At 40.4% G+C, this 5,915-nt stretch overlaps 1 long non-coding RNA gene across 8 annotated transcripts in view; it reads right to left on the bottom strand.

Annotated features, from left to right (window-relative positions):
- Positions 1-1,080: 1,080 nt before the first annotated feature.
- LOC109475493 overlaps positions 1,081-5,915 on the bottom strand; it is a 33,775-nt gene continuing 28,940 nt past the window's right edge. For all 8 annotated transcript variants that reach the window (XR_002140543.1, XR_002140546.1, XR_002140545.1 and 5 more), the window contains one exon: positions 1,081-2,069. This is a non-coding gene — a long non-coding RNA (uncharacterized LOC109475493). The remainder of the gene's footprint in view (positions 2,070-5,915) is intronic.

Genomic DNA, 5,915 nt, shown 5'->3' with positions numbered 1-5,915 from the left:
TAATGCGGGGACTACTCACCCTTCATGCATGTCAGACAATGACTTGGACCACTCATTCACCAGATCAATTACGCAAATATCGACTTGGCAGCTGGCCCACGGCCCAACAAAGTCACACTTTATGATTTTGGAGAAAAGGCATTTTGTAAGACGGGACCAACTGATGGGGGCTGAAAGCGAGGATCGGGCCCGCAGGGGGTTTGTGAAGAAATCCGTTGAAACAGAATCGCACCGTGCATTCTACCCTGTCGCCCTTTCAAATTCCTCCGAGAACTTGTATGAAGCCGCGCAGTAACTTGACTCACAAGGTGTCCAAAATATTTGTTATGAGGGAGGGTATTCTTGTAAATAATGACTGCTTTGAAAAAGTATAATGAGTGACCAGTGGCAAACACTCTTGTAGTGAAAAATAAAAAATTATGATAAGCGTACAATAGGTGTCTCATCATTTATTGTGAAATCATGAGTTACATAAATGTATGTTTTTCAACGATATTGCAAACTAAAGGCATTTTTGGAATAGTCATCATGTGCATTCAGCCGTCTTGTTACAGAAAATGCTATCTTTAGATCCTGGTTGGCAGTTTGTTCTATCTTAGCCAGTTTGAAAATCCTACAATATCAAAATCATATGATGACCTACGACAAATGTGACTATGCCATTAATCTGTTGGCTGGATGCTCTCTTCATTCCAGCAAAGATTCCAACCCCTTTGAGAAGTCTTCAAATGCTGTGTGAACCGTGACAGAAAAATCAGGCATGAATAATGATATTAATCTGATAGTTACAGGGTCTCCTTATCCCTCCTTTTGCAAAGGAGAGATCAGGTAGCTACATGTATGATAGGAATGGATACCAGGCTACAGCAGTGTTACTTTGCCGATGATCTTGCGGAGCAATTGGATAAATGAATGCTTTTGAACTTTGAAAGGCATAAATACTAATGGACAGCTGTATAAACTTTGTTAAACTCTGTATGTAACTGTATGTCTGTAAATGAAAGTCTATTGTAAATACATGCCCGAGGGCTAATTGCAAATACAAACAACATGTACAACGTATAAGAAAGAAAATACAATGATATGAGAGACTGTGTGCAAAGTTATACATGTACTACATTATACATGGAATGTTTCAGACTTTTAGTTGTTAAAACTTGTTATTCTGGACAATTAAATCAAGAGTTTTAAACATTCTCTAAGCATCGCAGACTGCAGCAAAGGACAAAAAAGATATCAGGACAATACAGCTATGAAAATGCACCAAAATGTCTTAATACATGTACCTTAAAAAAAGAGAAGCTTTTGAGGACATTGATTAAGTAGTGGATAAAACATGCCAGCACTGGTCTGTTCCAATTAAGTTTTCTCCCATTCATGTGAGGTAGTTGTGATTTGTTTGGTAAACAGGTGGGCTCTGACATACATAAACAGGACACTGATGGCAAAATCCTGGTCTACCTGTCAAACAGTCAGCACTGAAAAATCAATATATTAATGGGAAGATGATAAAGAAATATGATTCTGCAGGTTGATTACATCTTACATCGCAACAATACACACACAGCAACAAAGGTCAGCTAATGCAGGTCTGGAAGTGGAGACGCTCTAAGTTTGATAGTTTACTACTCAGCAAACTGAAATATCAAGACAGATATCAACAATCTTTCATAAGATTTTAGCATCTATAAGCTGTGGTACATGTACTAAAGCCATTGGGGCCAGCAGACCCTGGTACTTTTAAAATGCAATTTACTAGTACGAGGGAAAAGCACATGTGGATTTTGCAGTGTTTGAAGTTCACCAATAAAACAATTCTGCAGTATAATAGATATGCAAAACAAATTTGTGTCAAGTGTTATGACACTACTAAAAATAAAACCGCTGTGAACATTTCCAAATTTACAGTAATTCTTTTTCTCAACTCTTTGGAATCTGCAGCTGGTAGAGGCATAGTCTGACACCGGAACTGGGTGAGGCAGCAGCGTGGAAGCCTGGCCACACAGGGGTGAGGACTGAGCAGGTGGCACCGGGAAGGACCACTGCTCTCTCCAACTGGGTGGAGCAGGCTGCAAACAAAGAGAATTCTGTTGTAACCAGCTAAATTGAGCTATTTTTTTTCTTCCAGATGCATCAGTCTGATGGATGTTGATTTTGTACACAGTGGTATGTTCAACAAAAACACATTTTGACAACAAGAGAAATAGCTGTCTCTGACATTGATTAAATGCTGTAAAAAAAGTATGAAGCAGAAAAAGGAGGAATGTACGGCTGGTACTAAGCATGCCCTTTGATGATTTTTTGCTACACTTTTTTTTGCTGCATCTTTATTTTAGAGTGGGAAAACAGCTTCCAGTACGTACCTCACGGTTATCCCATACATATATATATATGCACTCTTTCTACTAACTCTTCCATCTTATCTTTGCGTCAGTCCCAAGACTTGCACAAGGATGCTGAGGAGCCCAATGGCATGTCTGCCACCAGTCTCAGGATCATCTTAAGTTTCAGCTCCATGCGTTGAAATGTTTTGCGGACTGTCCAAACAAAGGTAGACCTGACTGGCTGCCGTCCCACACACCTGCCTCATGTGAAACCTGCCAGTTTAGGTGTGAATAAACTGGAACAAGCGGAATAACACCACTTTGGACATGTGCTGAAAGAACGACTCTGACTTTCCTCCTAACCAATTATAATTTTTATAAACAAGGGCGGGGAAAACTTATGTCTACCATGGTCAAAGCAACACTTCATGCATGCTATGGCAATATGTCTCCATTTATAGTTTATACAATCATTTGTTTTATTTTTTCAGTGGTAACTTCATGGTCTTACTGAATATCTAGTCCTTGTAAAAGGACAGACTGGGAGTGATGTGCGAAATATTTCTTGTCTTTTCAACAGTATACGCTTTTTCCTCTAGATCTGCATTTTACTGTGCTTGGCATCTGTGGTTACTGTAATATTCTATTGTTAATTATCTTGTGAAAATTATTATCAGTCATGGGTCAAATTTGTCAATGCTGTTTTTCACCCTACACTACCTTCCATCTTGAAAATGTTGCAATATTATATTTGTCAAACTCAGTGTTAAAATGAGTGCCAAAATTAAAGGACAGTCTTGTCAAATATCTTATACATTTCTGAATTTATCAGGTGAAAAATTGGACAATTGGTCAGGAAATGATTTGGCCAAAGTGATGACCACCCCACATGACAGGGGAGACACAAGCCACCTGCGGGACAGTTTGTGGCCAAACTTCACGCACAACTGAGCAAATACCAAGCATGGGGCGCTGAAAGGTACAGGGGCATGTGGAACCATACAGAGTCAACTTGAAGAACAATCACAATGGCCCAAGAAGACTTCTCAGGGGACCAATAATATCTGTTCTATGTAGACAGATGGTCACCATAGACATGATTGTCAATGGGAAAAATTGTCACAGGGACCACCAAAAAGTGGTCACATTGGCCAGGTGGTCCTTAAGTAGAGGTGGTCATTTTTACAGGTTGGATTGTATCTCTAGAATGATGCCTAATTGAAAAGAAATTTAGTGTCATAATGCCCATCTTAGTCTTAAGAACAGTACATTGTATTGCGAAGAAAAGTCGGAATCTGAAGTTTTACTAATTACAGTGATGTAGTTGGCCAAGAAAGCAGATGCATACTTTTCTCGTTCCTCTCTGAATTGCTTTGCTTCCAATGACAGAAGGTATAAGAATATTATGGCACAATCTGACCCAATATAAAACACCTTTTGCAGTCCATCATGTACTGCCCTGTGTATGAGTTGGCTGTAACGATTACCTTTTGTCTACCTTCTCTAGTCCAACACACACCTACACACATACACAACCTACACGGGTTTTCCTGGGGGAACGGCCACTGTGCTAAACTATGAAGTGCTCAAACAGTTGTTGTGACTCCTTTCTGATTAACGAGTCCCATGATACTACTTGTGCCATGTTTCCCTTCTCAATATCTGGGGAGATTTAGGACCCAAACACAAGTGTTTGCTCCATAATTATAAGCCCCAGTGATTCTCACACCTCCAGTCCACCTTGGTTTGTTTGTACCCACACCAGTCTAAAACTTAATCCCGGTCAGGTCCCGGGTTCGCCCCCCCCCCAAGAACCGTGCGGTCGCCTCGTGTTTACTACATTCTACTGCAGCGATGACCCCGGGGCTGGGAAGGAATTCTCGAGGACTAAGGTGTCGTCAACGACCATGTCGACATTTCTGTACCGTGCCAGGACGCGAAATCAGAGTCGCGGATTGCGTGACTGTACCATCCGCTGCGCCTCGTCTTCCGACACGCCTCATTGGCCGGCGGGACCTCTGCCATTCACCGGACAGCTGAGGTTATAAACAAGCCTTTTTGTCGTCCGTACACTTGCATGTCCTGACGGCAGTCATATTTTGGTGTCATCAGTGAAATTGGTGCTGGGACGACACTTTCCTGCTTACAGAATGACATTCAGCAGTCTGGAGAAAACAAAAAGACAAAACATTGCCTTGCCAAGGGACGCTCTCATCCGACCACCCAGCAGGTTCTGGAGATGCTAGAAAAATTAGTATGTCCAGCGTCCTATTATTGACTGCATGCTTCCAATACCTGTCCGAGGCTGTCCTGTCTTTGTGTTGTAATGCAATGTGGAGATGAGTGATGGCTTCTCCAATGGGCCCTAAGGGCAGGAAGTCTTCCTTATCTGTATATCACATTAAGTCATCACTACATCCGATGACACTGTGGTTCAGGAGAACTCTCCAACTTTCTTGAAGGTGAAAATAGAGAACCTAAAAAATAATAACTTTTGTATGAACCAATGATATCCAGGCACACACAGTTTTTAAAGAAATTACAAATGTTAAGTTAATCACATGTCGCTTTGTAGCAGTACATTTCCAGGTAGTCTTTAAGGTAGGACATAACGGATATATATTATCTGGTGTATACTTATCAGTAAGTGTGGTACTTTTTAATCAGATACTGGGGGTGTGACTCTTCTCAGCCCAATTAATATAACACATCTGCTCCAACGTGCAACTGTTAGAAGTGTGCAAAATTTAATACAATTGGGTAAACTTTATAACCCTTGCTTCTCCTGTTGGGTGAGTTAGATCTCACTCTCAGTGAGTTGAGCTTGTCTCGTGTTTCTGACTCTGGTGCTGTTCCAGTAAACCAGACTTGAATCCAGCAAACCAGAATATGCTGACGATTCGAATTTCCCCTTCGAGCCAAATTTGGCTTCATTTCATGCACTTTTATCTGATCTAGAACGCTTTTCCAAGATATCGGGATTAGATTTAAATCCTGAAAAATGTAAAATTTTACGCTTAGGACCTTTAAAGTTTTCCAATTTTTGTTTGCCCACCCACCTACCATTTCAATGGGTAGATGGTGGTGTAGACGTATTAGGAATTCATATTCCTACTGACATGGATACACTTGTTGATGTAAATATTGAACCCCGTTTAGAACGTTTAGATAGGTTATTGCGCCCTTGGAAAGGCAAATCATTATCTCTGTACGGAAAAATTACTGTTGTTAATTCCCTGGTGGTTCCCCAGTTCACAAATTTATTTCAAGTTTTACCTTCGCCAAATGAATTATTTTTCAAAATATACGAGAAGAAGACTTTAAACTTCCAGTCTTTTAAAATATTAACATCTGTCTTTCAAAAGACAGAAGGTCTTATTGCATCTCGGAGGGGAAAGCTGGAGAAGCATCGGGGTAAGTGGGGAACTCTGTGTTCATTATAATTTCGGTTATTGTTATTATGTCATTGTTAAGATTATTTTCATTTCGTCAAGCTCGAAAGTAATGGCTTTATGGGAGGCTTTTCCGTTCTTTATGTTATTTTCTATTTGTACAAGCCGTCTTGGCTTTTCAGTGTACTTTTGTATTATT

Source organism: Branchiostoma belcheri, unplaced genomic scaffold (assembly GCF_001625305.1).
Source record: "Branchiostoma belcheri isolate BF01 breed outbred unplaced genomic scaffold, Haploidv18h27 scaffold34, whole genome shotgun sequence".
NCBI classification, from domain to species: domain Eukaryota; kingdom Metazoa; phylum Chordata; class Leptocardii; order Amphioxiformes; family Branchiostomatidae; genus Branchiostoma; species Branchiostoma belcheri.
This window is presented reverse-complemented; position numbering and strand designations above follow the sequence as displayed.